The sequence below is a fragment of the Pleurodeles waltl genome, chromosome 12 (genome assembly GCF_031143425.1).
Source record: "Pleurodeles waltl isolate 20211129_DDA chromosome 12, aPleWal1.hap1.20221129, whole genome shotgun sequence".
NCBI lineage: Eukaryota > Metazoa > Chordata > Amphibia > Caudata > Salamandridae > Pleurodeles > Pleurodeles waltl.
This window is the reverse complement of record NC_090451.1, coordinates 204,678,772-204,698,315: the sequence shown is the minus strand read 5'-3', so window position 1 is coordinate 204,698,315 and position 19,544 is coordinate 204,678,772. Positions and strand designations below refer to the sequence as shown.

Here is a 19,544-nt window from a genome sequence, read left to right as displayed (position 1 = left end):
CATCTCAGACAATTGTCTATTTCTGTTTATTGTGGTGAGTTTGCCAGTTTAACGAGTTAAACGTGTTTTTGGTGGGTGAGACGGGGTGTATTAAATTGTATGCATATGCCCTCGGTTGGTATTGATGCGCAGTGCTTGGCAGATGCACATGTGGGGTAAGTACCTATTGATGGATGTCTTAATTGCCCAATACTTGCATAGCGGGGCAATGTCGAATATACTGTCATAGGTTTGTCCATAAGTGTGCCTAAGCGCTTTAGCGAAAGCGCTATCTACATAACATACCATTATGTTGTCTCCTCCTCTTGGGTGCGGTGGGTCTATAGTCGGCGTTTCTGCTATGGTCTGAGCGGTATCCATTCCTCCACAACTACAACCCCTCAGAATGAACGGCCCCACCCCCTCCTGCCTTCCCTTGTAGGGTCAAGGCATCTATGGAAGCTTTCTCGGGCTGGCCACGGTTTTAAATGTATTGTAGGCGCTTACATCTAGTGCCTCGTGATTCCAAAAGACTATAGGCAGAACCTTACATAGAACTCGTGTCAGAGGGGCCGGGGCTGCAAGGCTGCAGTAAAGCTTTAACCCCACAACAACAGACGGTTGTGGAATATGATAAAAGGCAATCTAATCAAACAGGGACCCTCACGCTTTTAACAAATAAACGGGGGTGGTTTCTAAAAAAAAAAAAAAACATTTTACAGTATAGAAATCCTAGCTCTGTCAATACACCGTGTAAACCTCTGCACAATGAGTGGGGTGTGGATGGGGGCGGGATGGGGTTCGGGAGCTGATCAGCCTGAGTGGAAAATATCAAGGGGTGCTCTGACATTTATAATATTTCAGGGACATCAGTTGGCACGGGCTCTCTGTTGGTTGTTGAGGGGTTTGCCCCTTTTTGTCCAATGTTTCCAGTAATGGAAACAATAAAACATGGACTGAGTCTAGTGGTGTAACCACAGATTGTGACGTTACGAGACCTTGACGCATATCTCAAAATTTGACCTAATTATATTCTCCTTTAGCTAAATACTTTTCTTTTTCTGGTCTCCTAAAAAAACCGAATTCCCAAGGGAGATTCAGTTTGCAGTATGTGATAGAGAGGAAAATGAATGTTTTTCTAAAGATCTGTGGTCAAGTGACAACAAATCCGTGCCGATCCACGCTAGTGTGTTGCGACGACACACAAGCCAGTGTTTTTATCGGGCTGTCTAGTGGGAAAGGGGCGGAAACACCCCCTCTCCCGTGCCCTAGAAAGGATGCACCTCAGCTGGAGACCTGCACACCTTGACACCCCCATGCAGAATAAGCTGAGTCCATTTCAAAGAGCAGGCAGGTCCTGTTGTCACGCATGCTGTCGCCGAAGGATGCCCAGATTTCAGATGTAATTGTTCCACACACTGTCTCACAAAGATAGTGGGGTCTGCAGGAAGTGACGCTGCTGTCAGGCAGGGGCAGGTGCTCATCGAAGACGTGCAGGGACAGAGTGGGCGCGTGCCCACCCTCTAAGAGGCATGGGTATATGCAGAGGTGACTTTAAGGTAATGTGCGTGGGGTGAAGCTGGCTGACACCCCGTGCCAGGGCGCAGCAGAGGGGCTGCTCCATTTTGTGCATAGGGCAGAAGTCATTAGTAATTTGTGAGCGCAGCAGCTGTTATGTTTCGCACTTTTATCTAGCACACGCGTGCTATTTACGTGGCTTCCAGGCGTTAGCGCAGTTAGCAGACCGACCCTGCTCTTTGTCGATTGCCCACTATGGGCCACCAAGGGGGACGAGGCCACGAGATGGGTGTTGCCATACCCCGACATCCAGTCTGTGTGCACTAAGTGTTGTGGGTCTTTGTCTAAATTCGCCGATAATACTTCGTGTTTGATTTCCTCGTGCGTTTTTGTGATTGTGTGATGAAGACGCTAGACGTGTCTCGATTAACCAGACTTTGTGTATTAGCTAAATCACTTAATTTCCACGTGCAGCATCTCCTTCCTCTAGCAAAACATGGAGCGCCTAGAAATAGGTTAACCCTCGGTGCTGGACGCTATACCACGGCTCCATCTGTGCTCAGCAGCTTTTGCACGTGGAGCCTGGAGAGGTGACTGGCAGCTCGTGACAGGATGTCATCAAACTTCCCGTCAATGGCTTCACAAGGCCTTTCATCCCTGTATGGGGAAACTGGGATAAGTTAACTGTTGGGTTTGTGCACAGCCAGTGACACCCCCACAACACAGGTCTGGCTCAACAACGAGAGGATATCTATGTACAGAACACAGGGTGTACTAGGCTGCAGCCACACTGTGTCACGGGGACATCTGCGTACCTCACATCAACTGCCACCTGCTTTGCAAGTTACCGTTCTAAAGTCAATCAAAATATTCAAAGTGCCCGACGTTACAATGAACCCCATACAGTCAACACCACTGTGATGTCATGGTCGGACAGCAAGAGCCTACACTCACAATGGACTCCATTGTCATGGAAAGCTGAGAACGCACGCGCTTGTGAAGTCATCCAGTGGGCCTCTTTGTGATGTCACGCTCGTGACGTTGTAGTACAACGGGCTCCATTGGTATGCTCATAAGCTGCTGCAGTGTGTAGTTTTTATGCTCCCCACAATCATTTGCGCGAGGTATACGACAGGCCCACCTACAGGTGCCGTGAAGGCTCATCTCCTTCAGCCATTATCTGAAGCTGGCCTGACCCTGATGCAAGAGCGGCGTGACATCACAATCGCTCGGTAGCAAGAACAGGGGCAGCGTGTCTTATAATGAGTTCCACCCGTGGTGTCGTGATAATGTCACGAGAACCCGCCCCTGCGGTGCTATGGATTCCTCCTGCTGTGATGTCACAGAGCGCATTGTGAGTATGCCCGGTGAAGTCATAATGCCCATCAATAGCCCGTGCATTGAACTCATGCCGCCCGCTGCTGTGATGTCACAAAGCTTCCCTCTAATTAGGCATCCCTGCACTGCCGTCATAAAGCTCCAGCTTTGAAGCCTCTCCCGAGCTGTCATTATACCATTTGTTATGATGTCATATAAATCTCCTGCTTCGGCGCCCCTCCCGTGACGTCATAAAGCCTCCCTGCCGTGATGTCACATACACTCCTTACTACTCCTCAAGCGGCGACACTTTATAAGAAGGGCACGGTTTTCTTGTCACTGAGGATGGCGGGGCACCCCAAGCATTTCCTAGCTTCCATGTCTTGCCAGGCTTGCGTCCTCAGTCCCTCATCCCCTCACTCCTGAGAACGGTCCTCTTGTACATGACTTGTGAGGAGCTGTCATGGGGCTGTAGGCGTGGCTCGATGCCAGGCCTCCTGGGCGCTCTACCTGCCAGGTGCGGCACACCCCCGGAAACACCTGCCACCCCTGGCAGCGGCTGGCACTTGGCAGCTCTCCTCTCAGGCGCGTGGGTGTGCCGCATCTGCCCGCGGGAGGCCCTGCAGCTGCCTGTCTCTGCGGAGGCCCTGAGTGTACTGTCAGCAGGCGCTGCGAGGCGCGTCTAAGCGCGCTCTGGGCGCTTCTCCTGTAGTGACCTCAGGTGTATGCCTACCCCTGTGAAGAGTGCAGGCGCTGACCCCCCCATTTCTATCCTTGGTGCTCCGATATATATTACATGTGCATTGAAGGGATGAGAGAGAAGCCAAAATACACATTGTCCTCTGATGCTCATGGCGCTCTGGTGGTATAAGGGTCTTCGAGACTGAAGGTACCACAGATGTATTTTTTATTTACGGAATTTATTCAGGAGAAGTCACGTGCAGGGAGCATCAACATCGTTTACAAATAATGTGTCTTTTGTTATTGTTATTGGTTATTTGGTATTCATTTAGCGCAGCGTTCAATAACTTGGCTTCTTGGGGCTTTGTCTAACTCAGCGACGTGAAGCAGGCTATATTGGCTAAAGGTTCGAAGCTGTGTTTTTTTTCTTGAGTGATGAGATTTGATACCTGGTTCCTGAACCCTGGCATTGTTGGATCTTGTACTCAGGGGTCTGGTTGTCAGACTACTGAAGCAAGCCGGGACTAAAATGAGCGCGACCGAGCAGGTCCCCGATGGGGTGTCGGGATGTCCTTCCCACGGCCTGCAGTCTGTTTTTTTTTTATTATGTGGTTCAGTTTTGTGGAGTGTGAACGTAACTGTCACACGTCTGTTGCAGTTCTACTCTCAGAAGGCAGTGACAGCATGATGCGTTTTCCTTGCTGTGACGTCAAAACCACACCCATTCCCCCCAATGATGTCACAAAGCTGCGATCTGTTAGTGACCTAACAATCCTCCCCAATGTCCCTTTTCCAGTGATTTTACACCTCGGCCTCTTATTTCATTGACATTTTAAGCCCCCGTTCTGCCTACCACTTTTCTCATCTAGTCACATCACAGCCCCTACTCTTTACTCAGTGACAGCACACCTCCAACTCACCTCCCAAGCGCCGCCTTTTTGTTCACTGGCATCGCCACCCACCATGGACTAACACGCCGCCCCCAACCCCCCCCCCCCGTCCCCCGCCCCCACTTTATTTCATGACATCACACGCTCTCATCCTTCAGTGAGATCATAGCCTCACGTTTCCCTCACTTTTCTCTCACGTAAGGGAGTGCGTCACGCTCGCTCTTCCTTCATTGATGTATCGTGTCCCTTCTTTCAGTGACTTTATACTCTCTGTGTTTCACCATTAGCAAATCAATACGCCCCTCCTCCTTCAATGACCATAATCCTGCTCTCCCTTCTGTGACGTCATCACTTTCTATATTCCATTATTAATATCATAGCACTAATAGTTCTTTTAGTACATATTCTCACTCTTCAGTGACGATATACTCTCCTCATCCTTCTGTGCCTTTTCACAGTCTGTCTTCCCTCACTGAGTTAATACATCTCTTCCACTGACTCCATACTCTCCCTCCCTTCCTTCAGTGACTTAATTCCCCATTTCTTCCAGTGATCTCATGCTCCCCTCTCCTACTTCAGTGACTTCATAATCTCTTTCTCTTACTTCTGTGACTTCATGCTCTCCCTCTCTTCCTTCAGTGACTTCATACCCTCCGTCTCTTCCTTCACTGACTCCATACTCTCCTTCTCTTCTTTCACTGACTTCATACTCTCCATCTCTTCCTTCACTGACTTCATACTCTCCCTCTCTTATGTCATTGACCTCAGACTCTCCCTCTCTTCCTTTAATGATTTCATACTCTTACTCTTACTTCAGTGGCTTCATACTCAATTAATCCCCCCCATCTTCCTTCAGTGATGTTATACTTTTCCTCTGTTACTTCAGTGACTCATGCTCTCCCTCTCTTCCTTCACTGACTTCATACTCCCCCCTCTCTTACGTCAGTGACTTCAGACTCTCCCTCTCTTTCTTCAGTGACTTCATACTCTCCCCCTCTTCCTTTAGTGACTCATACTCTCCCTCTCTTGCATAAGTGACTTCTTACTATCTTTCTGTTCCTTCAGTGGCTTCTTATTATCTCTCTCTTCCTTCAGTTACTTTATACTCTCCCTCGCTTCCTTCTTTCAGTGACTTCATACTCTTCTTCTCTCCCTTCCTTCAGTGACTTCATAATCTCTCTCTCTCCCTTCCTTCAGTGACTTCATACTCGCCCTCTTCTTTCAGTGACTTCATACTCTCCCTCTCTTCCTTCCTTCAGTGACTTCATACACCCCCCTCTTCTTTCAGTGACTTCATACTCTCCCTCTCTTACCCCAGTGTCTTTAGCTCGGTCTCTGTTAGAAGTAAGGTTACACTGACTCGGCTCCCAGGGGCCCTTAGCGCTTCGATGTCACAGTAAACCCAGCTTTCACATTTACCCACGAGACAGACTGGCGCAGGGGCAGCTCTGAAATGAGGCAGTGCTGCCAGCTGATGCAACATGGCGGCAGAGGTCGCCATCATGCCACGGGGCATCCAGACCTCCATGTTGTAGCCTGACCGCATCTTCCCTGGCCCGAGCACAACCCACACACCAGCACATGTCGCAGAAAGTCAAACTGCTTCTCAGCAGCACAATAGCACCGGTGGAATTCCATGCTGCACAGTCCCCTCTGCCCCCCCCAAGACATTCAGTCCACCCTCTGGTCATTGCCGTGGTCACCGCTGAGACCCAAACATCCATGGACCCGGGTGTCCTGCGCATGATGGTCTTAGGCTGCAATGATTCAATGATACAATTAGAAAGAGGCTGTAGTCCAATGTTTCCAGCCTGAACGGTTCCAAAGTGACACTTGCTATACGTTTTTACGCAGGGGGCAGAAATACTTGGACCATGATGGCTGTGGAGGTGCCATCTACACCGTGTTAAGATCTGTGCTTCTTTCACTAGTGCTGCCAGCATTGAGGTTGACGTCTATATCCGAGGAAGCCACAGGATGAAGGTCAGAAATGTGCAGGAGAAGTTACTTCAAGGCCTCCTCAGTGTCGTGTCTCACTATGGGGTCACTTTCAGAAAAGACTTCTAGTCAAAATCAAAGTCCATCAATCATAATCACAAGTTAATAAGAGTAAACAGAAGTCCAATGGAAGTGATTATTCTCACCCATTGTTGGATCTTCACGGTACCCCAGGCTACAGTAACAAATGGGACTGGCATCTTAAACTCTCCTGGTCATTCTTTAGAAATCCCAAAGGCAGTGGCCCACACATGTATTGGGCTTACAATCAACCTGCTTTGCTAGCCCAAAACCTCTGAAAAGCTATAGATCGTGAGCCCACGTTTGTGTTAAAAAACATCCAATGATGGTTGTGACACAGAACCTGAACCAGTCCCCTGATAGGGTATGCGGCTCCCGGGGAGTTCGGTAGATAACAGCATGGGGGTCAGTGGCTCTCAGTCTCTGAAAAAACCTATCTTGTCAATGGAAGGAGTTAAGACCTGCTTTTACCCCAGGGCCTGATTGGTAAATAGTGCTCAGGGGGGCAAAAAGCACACAAGCGGATGCTGCAGTCCACAAACAGCCTGCGGATCCGCCTACACGGATGTAGGCCTGGATGCTGGTTCACTTCACAGGCCGCCATTTTCAGCCAGTCAGAACGTTTGGCACAGGGACCTAGTGACCAGGTCTGAGGCCGGGGATGGACCCATGCTCATGCCACATTCTAAGGAGGCTAGAGTGGGGTACCAAAAGTGTTACAAAAGGAAACACTGGTGCAAAGCAGGGCACTCACCTGCAGGGACACTTTTCCCAGAGGCAGCCTCCTGCAGTTGTGGGTAGATTGTTATTGTTGCTGTTCTTCCTGTGTGAGGACTTTCTGGATGGCTTCGTGGTTGTCTTGATGGGTTCCTCTGGTCTGCAGGACTGGCTGGAGTTTAGGGGTTCCCTGCAGTACTTAATTTGTAAAAAAAGAAGTGCCAGAGCCCATGTCAGGAGGCTACCGCAGCCTGTACCACCAATTGCCCCGGCAAGCACTGCCGGTGACAGTACTTACACAACTACTAACAATCACACTGCTACAAGTGTGACAATTCAGGCTTTCGAGGCCCTCGAAGCTATAAGAATGGCTTGGGTGGCAGGTATTAGTTGCTTTTCATGTATATTGAATTGATAAACAAATGTTGTTCTGCTCATCTTTAAATTACACAAACAGCGCCACCACATGGCTGTTGTCATAAGTGCCGGTGCTGGCGATTAAGTGCTGGAGGTGAGCACCGGAAACCACCGGCTCAGAATAAGTGCTGGCTCCCTGCAAACAGAGAACATCCAGGCAGTGAGAGATCAGCAGGGTCTCAGGCAGGGCTGCAGGCTGGGCACCAGCCTTTGGGGCAATACGCTGCACATAGCTCACGACTGCATTAGGTAAATTCACACGAGTTTTGTTTGTGTTGGGCCTTTCAAAGGGCCATGGGCTCTCAATCTGTGGCCTTAATTTAGCAGTTTACTACCAAGGAAATCAAACGTCTTGTTCAGCTACTGAGATAATGAATTAAGAACTGGTTTCCATGGCTTTTCCCGCCATGGGAAGGGAAAAAATGGATTCCATGTCATTGGCCACGTGGCCGGGTGAAGATGGTGCTGTTGCTGGGTAGAGCAGGCTTTGCGTGCTCACTGCTTTCGTTGGATTTGTATGTGCTGTATGCAGGCAGTAGGTTGGGTTCAGGGGTAGTTGCTCAGGTGGCCGATTTTGTGTACTCCAGTCATATAACATCTATCTATCTATCTATCTATCTATCTATCTATCTATCTATCTATCTATCTATCTATCTATCTATCTATCTATCTATCTCTCCATCTATCACGCTCTCTCTTTTTTCATTTCAACTTTTACTGGTAAGGGGGTACTGGGCTTGGAGTTATTGCATTTTACATTGCACTTCGAAGCACTTTCAGCAGCACTCCTTTCTGCACGAGCCACACGTCGCTCATCTTTGCATCAGCTCAATGTTGCTTGTACACTACCTTAAGAGCATTGCAGCAGTTGGTACTCACCAGGGACGTAGCAAGTTAAGCTATATTTGTGCACCTCACGTGAAGGTTGATAGTTGTTTCTTTTCGTCGCCCAGGTGACTTACCCGGCCCACCCAAAAGGCTTGTATGAATAATACCTTTACCAATGACACAGTTCTTGGACCATGTTCTGTAATACTCTATCGTATGTTTAATCTTGTTTTGGTATACATTTTTGCACTTTTATTTAAAAGTATGCCATGTGGTTGCACTATGTAAACTTTAAGAGGTCACATGCGCATAGTGTCACTTTCGGATCTCAAGGTTATATACACTCGTGATAGTTGGATCAGAAGGTTGTACGCACCTTGCTGTCTACTTTGGACACACACATACACTGCAACGCCACTTAAACCATCACAAATCACAGTTACGATGCAGTGTCACGCTTTGTGTGTCAGTGTCACGCATCGGATTACAGTGTCTCACACACAGTAGTGACATTAGTTGAACGATAACACTACACGCACCACTGTCACGCGGACACACCAGAGCACTGCATACACCTGCTCAGGTGGATCACGCTGGCGCCACGCGCACGGTGCCACAGATCACACAGCTCCCCGGGTGTCAGCTGAGGTGCAGTGCCGCGCATGGGGACAGCATATTAAGTTGCACTTCGGCGTTGCTATTGTTTGCCTCGCGCTGGAGCCGAGCACCCACCGGGTGCTGCCACCTAATGAAATGGACGAGGCAGATGGCCGTGGGCGGCCGCACGGAAGCCGCGGCAGCTTGTGAAAATCCCCAGAATTAATAATGTGGCGGTGCCGCAGACTCACGTGGCCCCTGACCCAGGGACCGACAGGGGAAGTGACGTAAGTGATAATGACGGGCGCTGTACCCTCCAGTCTGAAAGCTGTGTTAAACCGTACAACTTTTTGCCCTAGTGTGTTAATTTATAGCATAGACACCTGTCTGTCTGAAAAACGCTCCCTCAATCTCACCTTCTCACCTCCAGAGAGTTCAAGGGTGACAGCAGGGCCATGAGACTGAGCTCTCATAGCCACCTAGATGGGATCCTTCTAGATCCAAGTCATGGACGTTCCGACCGCGGAGACTGAGATCTCAGCATTTCAGTGTCAGAGATGCCAATGACTGCAGAAAACTCGAGGCTGAGTTCACACCCTCTTATCTCCAGTAATATGTCGAAGATTCTATAACTGTGGAGACTGAAATCCATGCATTTCACCATTAGTGATGTCAATGATTATAAGAAGCTGAAGACTGAGCTGCAACCGCCTACCCTCCAATGAAATGCCCAAGACTGCATGGGATTGGAAAGAGAGTGGCCGCACTCTATCTACAGAGGTACCTCATGGTCTATAGGGCCCTGGAGACTGAGATCCCCAGACACAACCTTCAGAGAGACATAGGGTATTGCATGGTCTGCAAAACTGTTATCCCATGGTATCACCTCATTTGAAATGGCAAAGATTACACGGCCTTGAAAAGAGAGATCTCACTCTCTTACCTCCAGAGAGACCTGGAGACAGATTCTCTCATATCAGCCCCAGAGAAACATAAGGGATAATATTGGCCTTTGATCTGTATCATCTGCACTGAAATGTCAGAGTGCACGTGCCTGGAGAGTGAGTGGCCATTGATTCCACCTCTAGTAATGTGAGTGATGATATGAAACTGGAGAGAGAGCTCACAGGACTCGGAAGGCGCCAGCAGGCCCTTTCCCCAACACAGGTCATACACCACCAAGACAATTAATTCGTTGGAAGAAGTATTTATTTAAATACTTTTGTTTAAGATCATAATATCATTAATCAACTTTAAAATCATGCAAAACATCTTATGCAAATTAATCTATTAATCGTTTTCACTGCACATCCTAACTCTACACAGATACGTATATATTTTACATTTTTGTAACCATACAATTTTTGACTGGATCCCTTCCTGTCCTGAACCTCCTTTGGACCACACAGGGACTGGTTGTCACCTGTATCCCTAGGGGGGGCGGTACCCTTGCTTCCTCTGTTCCTTGCCCCCATGCTCAGGGTTCCGCCCCCTCTCCAAACACCAATCAGCCAAGGGGTGTACCGGGGCGGCCCAGGGCATGAGCCCCGTGACCACCCCAGTAATCTGGGCTCCCTACCCCCAATCTGGTGTGTCCATCCGCAGGTTGAGCCCAGGACTTCAGGATCCTATCTCTGTTGTTATACCGGGGCCCCACCCTTGGGGTCCCCTCTGTTGCTTCAGGTTACTTTAGTCTCTCTTCTTCCGCCTAATCTAAGGAGAGGGTGGGTGGGTCAAGACGGTGTCCGAACGTCCGGGCCGCCGCGCCAAGAAGAAAAAGGCAGAGCCCTCCGTGGGGGTGCTTTTAAGCCCCCCCACTGGCTTGCGGCGGCCCAGACAGGTTCGGCCCGCACGTTGCCCCAACGTTCCTAAAATTAGGAGTTTCCGCTCCCACGTCTCGCGAGGCGTGAGAGCGGAAGCCTCGGCCAGCCTGTGCACAACTAGTGCGAGGGTTAGGCCCCGGCGTCCCCGACCCCTAAGGGGTCGCGCTCCCCCCATGTTGAGGGGGCGATCTTCCATACTTCCTCAATCTCCATTGAAATGTCAAAGATTACACAGCACTATAGACTGAGATGCCATTGGACCACCTCCAGAGAGACGTCAGGTATTACACGTGCTTGGAAACCGAGATCTCATCAATTCAACTTCAAACATGCTTCAGGTATTACACATGCCTGGAAGCTGAGAACTCATTCTGTCATCTCCCAAAAAAATTAGGGATTATGCCAGGCTTGAGACTGAGAGCCCATTGTACCACCTCCAGAGTGATGTCAGGAATTAAATGGGTCTGGAGTCTGAGATCCAATCTGTCTACCTGCAGATAGGTGTTAGGGAGTACACAGAACTGAAAACTGAGATCCCTTTATATCGCCTCCAGAGTGACATCATCGATTACAAATGCCTTGAGACTGAGATCCCATCATATCGTCTCTGGAGAAACGTCAGAGATTACCCGTACCTGGAGACTGAGAACCCACTGTGTCATCTCCAGAGACACCAGGGATTACACAGACTGGAGACTGAGATACCCACGTGTCACCTCCAGCGACACGTCTGGGATTACATAGGCTTGAGACTGAGATCCCATTGTATGACCTCCAGGGCGAGATCAGACATTGCAGTGAGGTCTGCCTGTGTCCATGGAAGCACAGGTCCTTGTCTAGGCTTGACTGCCAGCAGCTAGCATCACACTCTCACCGAGTTGATGAGAGTGGAATGTCTGTGCTAGACTCAGAGATCAGCATTATGCATAGTTCTATGCCCCTTTCTCACTGCAAGACCAACGTTTAACATTATAAGAATTATTTTAAACAAAGATTATACCGGGGAAAGACGATTAAATTCATTTTTCATGCAAACATTTATAAAAATTGACGCCAAATAATACGCACAGCATGAATTGAATTAATTAATATAATAGATAATGACCAGCTTGAACGAAACATGAACCTTGAAAACCTCATCACAGAGTAAAAAAGAGATAATTTGATAATTTTTCACGAAAACCAATTCTAGAGGGATTTTCTGGTTAGTGTACCTCGGGCTTTAGAGACAAACATTACTTTGACACTGACATGCAGAGCCTTTGCACTCTGAATCGTCGGTGGCTCCTGGGCCAAGGACTCAGTGAGCTGGAGAAGTTCACTACCTAAAGAGTGTGCCTACACAGCACTTGGTCGGGTAGGAGCTGGGTGTTGCCATCTTTCTTTTTTTCCTTCCTCCCATCCCTTGATTCTTCTTTCTGTCTTTTTTCCCATCTAGACTTCCTGCCATCCATCCATCTCCTACTCTTTCTTTGTCTATTTATCGTTCATCGTTCTCTCAGTCCATTCTTTTTTGTTTGTGTTTTCCTTCTTTCCCTCCAAGCACTGAACCATCATCCATCCTTCGTTTTGTACATCGATTTATCCCTCTGTCCTTCCGTCCCCACCCCTCCAACCTACTATGCATCCGTCTCCTTCCATTTGTCTTTGTGTCCTTCTTTGAAAAGGAGAATGATGATCCCCAGGTGAGAGATTGTACTGTTGCTTAAATGTGAGCTCCGTTGAACGTGGAGCAGGCCCATAACAAACGCGCATCAGAGAGCTTTACTCAGGGACTGACCAGCCATTATCTAAATTTGGCTAATGCCAGAGTGGCCACCACATTATTGAGTTTTGAGGTTGACCCTATGGTGCCTAGGAGCTGCTTTTCTGCAGGTTTTCACATTCCTCCTTATAAGCATCAATGTAGGTAAAATGTTTTCTAAAGAAGCCGTACTTTCTGTGCAGGAGGTCTTTACTCTCGTTACCATTTAGACAACCAGGGGTTACTTGGCATTTCTTCTGCACAACGAAGGGATGTAATGGGGATATTCAGAGTGGACCTCTTGAGGCATGTCCGTTTATTACTGGCAGTTTTTACGTAACTCCGAGAGAGCCACAGAGGTAGGCCAGAAGTGACACTCATGCCCAAGTGTGAGACTCACTCACAATGAGTGACACTTGAGTTACCCGTCTTTCTTAATCCCACCCAATGATACACACATATACAAAAAACATGAGGTCCAGGGAAAGTTGGAGAATCTCCGTAAACTGCCATAAGGCGACGTTACTGGGCGATATACCTTTCATGGATGTCTATACAGCAAGTAAGACCCAAGAGGTAGGAAGGCAATGGATACTCTTTCCCTTGCATAATCCACACTGCTTGGAATTTGCATAGAATAGTACTATTTGACGTAGAGATCACTATTAGCCCATTTTTTAGTGGATTACAGTGATTCGAGCCTAGGTAGTTAGGGATCTGCAGTCTAGGTAGGCACTTGACTAGCCAGGTTTCAGGGCTGACAGGTTAACCTTTAAACTTATTGAGATAGTAGGCTTAGCAGCACCTCTACAATCCGGTGAAAGACAGGGAAGTTGGGAAGCCAGTAGGCTAGGCCGCGCGATGTTTAGAAGCTCATACCATGGTTGTGCCAAAGTGTAAAGGTGCTTTTGTTCAAAGTTTCATAAAGGTCCATGAAAAACAGAGAACTTTTGTATTAAAGGGTGGGCATCTTGACGTGTGGGGCAATTTGTTACTCATATCTTTATTTAACATTTACAAAATGATTATGTATAAGATATATTTTACATAAAACAGCAGGGCTTTCATGTGCAAAGCAATTGGGAACTCCAAAAGCTCTGCTGATGTAAAAATAACTTTGTGCTCACCTTACTCGGACCTGTCACACTGAAGCACGCGCTTATGCACTAATACTTGCTTCGTTTTGTCTCCAATCAAAAGATGATTGACTACTGTCTTGAGTTTGCACATTCCCTTGTGTATACCTCTCTGATGGTGGCGTTCGAGCCACATAAAACAATAAATGAATAAGCTGGGTCTATGGTTTATTAATCATTTCACACGCTCGTATTTTCACAGAATTAGTGGGAAGGGAGCTTGCAATTTCCAAAGACAAAATCAACACGCGCAAGTTTTGCCAAAGGTTCAGTGAACTGCCTGCTCTGTGCATGCCAGGGCGGCTGCAGCTGTGCGCCTGGCACACAATAGTGCATTCTGTTCACACGCAGTGCCAGCCCTCCCCGCGGCTGCCCACGGGACCCGGGGGCCCCGCGCGACGGACAGACGCCGCCTCTGATTTCACATGGTGGTCAGACCTCGATCCAGCCGCCACGACGTTATTATGGTCAGAGCTGCCCGGAGCCCGCCCTTCTCTCTACTCCCTCTGAGTCAGGGAAACATGAAAACAATGCTGCCCCTTAATCCCCAGCACATCTGGCAGAGATCGAATCCTCCCAGGCTTTCTGACCTCCAGATGTGCGCCATACAAGATGGCCGCCCACTGGTGGAGGGCGCTGCGTGCTCAGCGCGTGGTTCTCAGCTGGTGACCGCCGTTTCACATGTGTGGGGAATGGAAGCCAGGCCTGGGCTTCTGCTTGCAGACCCAGTGCTATGTAAGGACGTTAGCACTACTCTCTCGGCCATGTTTTTAGCTGTCGAAAACTGGGAATTTGTCATGTTCTGAGACCCTTTTCCGAAGGTAGCCTCTTTCCTGGAGCAGTCTGGCACTACCTTCTTTCAGAAATATTCTTTTGAGCAATCTTGTACTTTCCCTATATTTATGTTATTGTTTTCTTGGCATTGCACGCCGAACAATGCATTTTAAGAGTGTTTGCAGGTTACAACAAATGGGAAAAAATGGAGCAGTGGAGTTAGTTAGGTTGGGCTGGATGTGGAATTGGTGCAAATTCCTGAGTCCTAATCCTTGTGAGTGAAGGGTTTTGGTCCTCAAGGCGAAGTAGCCCGTCTTCTGGAGAGACAACATCTTTAAGGGAGCTAGAGGGCAGCAACTGGTTCACACAGGAGAATAGATTTTCTGGGCTGGGAGGGCAAACTCCTGAATATAACCCTGCTCTGGACCAGGGACCAGCTGAGGGAGATCACCTATCTGAATGATTTCCACTAGTGGGAACTAATTGGCATTGACTACCTATGGGACATGTAGAAGTGGGGCAATGCTGACCTTTGAGGAACTAAAGAGCAAATATGATATGGGGGAATCAGAGAGGTTTAAATATATAAAATTGGGTCACGCATTAAAATGTCACATACTGGAGTGAGAGCTACTCCCCGAGTCGACACCAATGGAAGATCGGCAGTTACCGGACCCTATGTCGGAAAAAGCAATCTCCCTGACTTATAAACAATTGATGAACAGATCTTCTGATCCTTTGTGATCTCTGCGAGAGGCATGGGAGGGGGATGTGGCTATTATAGAGGATGACGACTGTCTGGAAGCCCTTCAGAGTCCCAGAGAGGAGGCATTATGGGCTTGTTTCCATCTGATACAACTTAGAATCTTCCACAGATCGTACTAATCCAAATGCCTTCTGCATCATGTGGACTACTGCAACTCAGAGCTGTGTAACAGAGGGTGCGGTATAGTGGGGTCATTTTTCCATATGCTTTGGGACTGTCCCATAATCCAACAATTCTGGAAACAGGTTGTACACATTATGCACAAGTCAAGGGCCTCACCATACCACATGAAGCCAGTTGGCTGGTGCTATACTTAACAGGGGAAGACGTGTGGCCTAGACATCAGAAGACGTGGGTGATGCTAGCAGCGTGAGTAGCAAAGAGAGACATCACAAGGGTGTGGGGAGCAAGCAAACCCATGAATATCTGAGAGTGGGAAGCCAACATGGATTGGTGTCAACAGGCATAGCAGGTGATATATCCGAGTCACAGCTGCCACAAAAAAGACAACAAAATGTATCGTGAATGATCATTATGGGTGGGCCAGCGGCCAGGCAAGACTAGAAATGTATTGTTTACTAAGAAAATATGTGGGGTGGACAATGCAAAGCAGTTATATCTACTGTGGGTCATTGCAGTTCAACAAATGTAATACACTCACATTTTTGTGCCTTATTTTCCTGACGACCAATGATCATAATTCATGGTTTAAAATCAGTGGTTCCCAACCTGTGGTCCGCAAAGCCTCCTCAGGGGGTCCGCGACTGCTTAGAACATTAAATAATATTAACAGATTAGGTCCCCAGCTTTTAGTAATTAATCAGTAAGGAGTCCCCAGATTCCAATAATGATCCAGTGGGGGTCCCCGGGTTCCAGTAATGATAAAGTGGGGGTCCACAGATGTCAAATGGTTGGGAACCTCTGGTTTAAAATGTATAAATTTTATTTTACTGAGCAACTGTTTAAAAATAAAAATATTTTTTAAAAAGAAAAGAAGGGCACTGGGAAAATTCTGAAACTCTTTGCAGTTTGGATATGGTTTTCTGTGGGAACCGGACATACATGTCAAGAGGGATCTCACCACCACCAAAACGTATGGAGTTCCCTGCAGAAGAAGCATCAATGACAGGTTCTCCACAGCCCTGTGCAATCTTCACAATAAAGTTGACTTAATGGCGTAAAAAGACAGATCTCTATCAAATGTAGCCGTAAGGGGTGGTATTCGGTGGACCAAAAAGTGCAAGCCAGTCAAGGAGAAAAAGGTGTGGTCCTCAAACAGATGAGCAGCACCTCCTTTTGATGGTGTGGGGGAAGTCCGTTGGTGAGCACCAAGCTTTGCATGTGGCTTTGCAGGCAGCAATAAGCTGGTTTTCCCAGGGCTTTGCTGGATCTTAGCCTTCAGCTGTGTAACATGGGGTTGCCTAGCTTGTAGCCATCAGGGATGTGTTCCAGTGGAGAAAGTTAATACAGTTGGCGACGTGGCCATTCCTTAAGGGCTCTGTATGTGATCCAGGTGGTTGAAAATTGGTGTATACTATCTTCATTTGGTGCGTGCAGTAAGGAAGGATTTGATCCTTCAGTCACTGTGTAGGGGTGCTGTAGGTGAATGCTGTGGTCCACATTGGCGAATGCTCTTGGACAAACCAGTATGGTTTTTGCTTACCCACAAAACCAGTTGCCGTTGACACTAACATTGATGTAAACCACTGATACTCAAAGTACGGCCCGGGGGCCGCATTCGGCCCTCCTGACCTTTACATGCGGCCCCTGGTCAATAGCAGCAATGGGCTGCTATTTACCCAACTCAGGACAAGCATACAAAGATGTCACATAAACAGGCAATCATTTATTTAAAGGTCAACGAAGTATAAGAAAAGAACACCTTCATTTTAAAGACATCTTGCAGCAAAAATCACTTAAAAATTCAAAACGGGTCCTTTTATTTACAAGCAGAACCGTTTCACCTTAGTACATCAGATTACATATGTGCATTCAGAAGTATTTCTTTTTAAAGTGATAGTTTCAACAATGGATTTAGGAGCAATCACCTCCCACAATGAGACCAGTGAACTAAGATGCAAGCCAGTTGTTACGTGCACTCTTTGGGTGGCCTGGGTTCTTATTATACATGAACACCATTATAGTTTATTAAACAAAACACAGGACAACGTTTTGTATGGTGCACATCCTGAAGTCGTGTATTTTAAGGCCCTCTTATATGTGAAAATGAAGAAAAAGGAGGGCTATAGAAATAAAACAATTGACTAGAATCACACAATTTGGTTAAGTGGGGAAGCTGGGGTTAATCCTAGGTTTTCTTGTTACACATTGTGCAGTTCAGCCACTAAGTGTTTATGCTTTGCTTCCCCTACACCCTCCTTACCAACATCCCCCCTCTTCCCCCCACACCACCCCCAAAGCCCCTCACTGCTGGCGTTAATGCGGCCCTCGCTCACATCGCAGACCAAAGATTTGGCCCCTGGGAAAGTGTTTGTGAGTGCCCATGATGTAAACCATTGCACGTGTTGTATTATGACACACCCCAAGAAGGGAGCAAGGTGGCAGCCCTGTAAACACACTCCCGGTTACGCTTTCAACACTGACAAAACACCCTATCCTAAAAGATGAACTAGTGTTGTGAACTGTTTATACACTAGCAGGACTTCCATTCAACTTCCTTCATGCAACCAGGGATAGTTTTTGAATATAATTTGGAATTCAACTTTTGATTATTACTTACCCTGACGTTTGATGGCTTCCATGCACTGACTACCTTCAGCCGAAAACTACACAGGGATAGCTATAGACAAGCGGTGAATCAGACTTAGACAGAGAAACAGGACTAACGTCGAACATGGTGGAGGCCATTTTGGATTGCAGGTGTTCAGCTTGCTACAATCCCAGTTAAATAGAGGGTAGTTGTTATATGATCTTTCTGAGCTTGTACTAGGAGCAGACCTTTATTTGTGGGCGACATAAAGTCTCAATTAAGACAAAGCTAATATTTTATCACAAAGATATTTACTAGGTCCTTATTTTATGTCTTAAAATGTAAGCCATCTTGCAAAGGTCACCGCCAAGACAGGGTCCACGTTTAGTAAAATCTTTTTGGTCTTTGAGGTTGTCTCACACAGTCCGGAACATGTTTTTGGCCATTGGATTAGTGATGGTAATGCACCAACATATCATGTTTTAAATATTGTGCTATGAAAGCACTGTGGCAAAATATCGCCTACCACAACATTGTAGTAGTAAATATAAGTAACTGAAGATGTACTATTCTTACCTACTAAACATCCCCTTAAATTGTCTATACGTACACACACACACACACACATATATATTCACTTATATATGTTTGTCTGCGGGTGCACGCACACGGTCCATATACCTTCTCTGTACATGGATCTGGAGTTAAGAATACCAAATCTATTTATGCTTAAGAGTCGACATTCTGGCTACAATAATTTTTGGAGAATGCTATTTTGATCAAACCTGATTAAACCTATGCATTCTGGGAGTGGCAACCTCTGCTTGCTTTGATTCAGGGGTGGCCAATAAAAGGCCAGGAGGGCTAGGCTCGTGCTAGTTTTCCGGGTAGTCACATAAGATCTCTTCCAATACAACGAATTGTAACAGAATCCATTTGCAACAGGTGGTCTTATAATCTGGAGTGGATCCAGTCCTTTGGACCTGAGTTGCAAACCCCTGCTTACATCCGGAACCAACCGGACTAAGACGCCTGACAACGTTTTGTAAAAGGAAAGCCGAGTGAGAGAGGCCGTTATGGCGGGACATTGCATAGCTCTATTGCAGCTGACAAGGCCTGTGTGTCTTAGGGTCTGGCAACTGCCAGTTTCATGGGAAGATAAAATTAGCTGTCAGAGCAAACACTCCATAAGGGAAGGCAGTGGCAGCAGCAGATGAGCGCCGCTCTAGCCTGCCATGTGTGTATCTATGGTCCACATTACACACACTGTATGTTATCCAAACACAAGACAGCTGGTAAATGGCAAGGGCGCTTTGTTTTGTGTGTGTGTCTCCTGCAGCATTAAGCAGCTCATTAAGGCTCAGCCTGCACACCTGTTCTGCAGGAAGTGACACAGATCCCCCTCCGCGGTTTCCAGGTAACCGGCTCCAGGTTGGCATGGCGGCTGTGGTCCCCTCGGGGTGGGGAGACGAGGACAGTGATGCTCACAAGTGGTGAACTCATGGCTAAAGACGGGCCACTATACTAGTTACAGGCCCTCCCTGGAAGAGGCGAACATCTTTTAATCTCGGAAGAGCCACTGTGCGCCAAGGGAGACCTCGCCACCCAAAGGAAAGCGCAAATTGGAC

The 19,544-nt window shown here is 47.5% G+C and overlaps 1 protein-coding gene across 1 annotated transcript in view; it reads left to right on the top strand.

Moving 5' to 3' along the window:
- CBFA2T3 (CBFA2/RUNX1 partner transcriptional co-repressor 3) overlaps positions 1–19,544 on the top strand; it is a 115,911-nt gene that overhangs the window by 2,027 nt on the left and 94,340 nt on the right. The gene's annotated exons all lie outside the window — the stretch shown is intronic.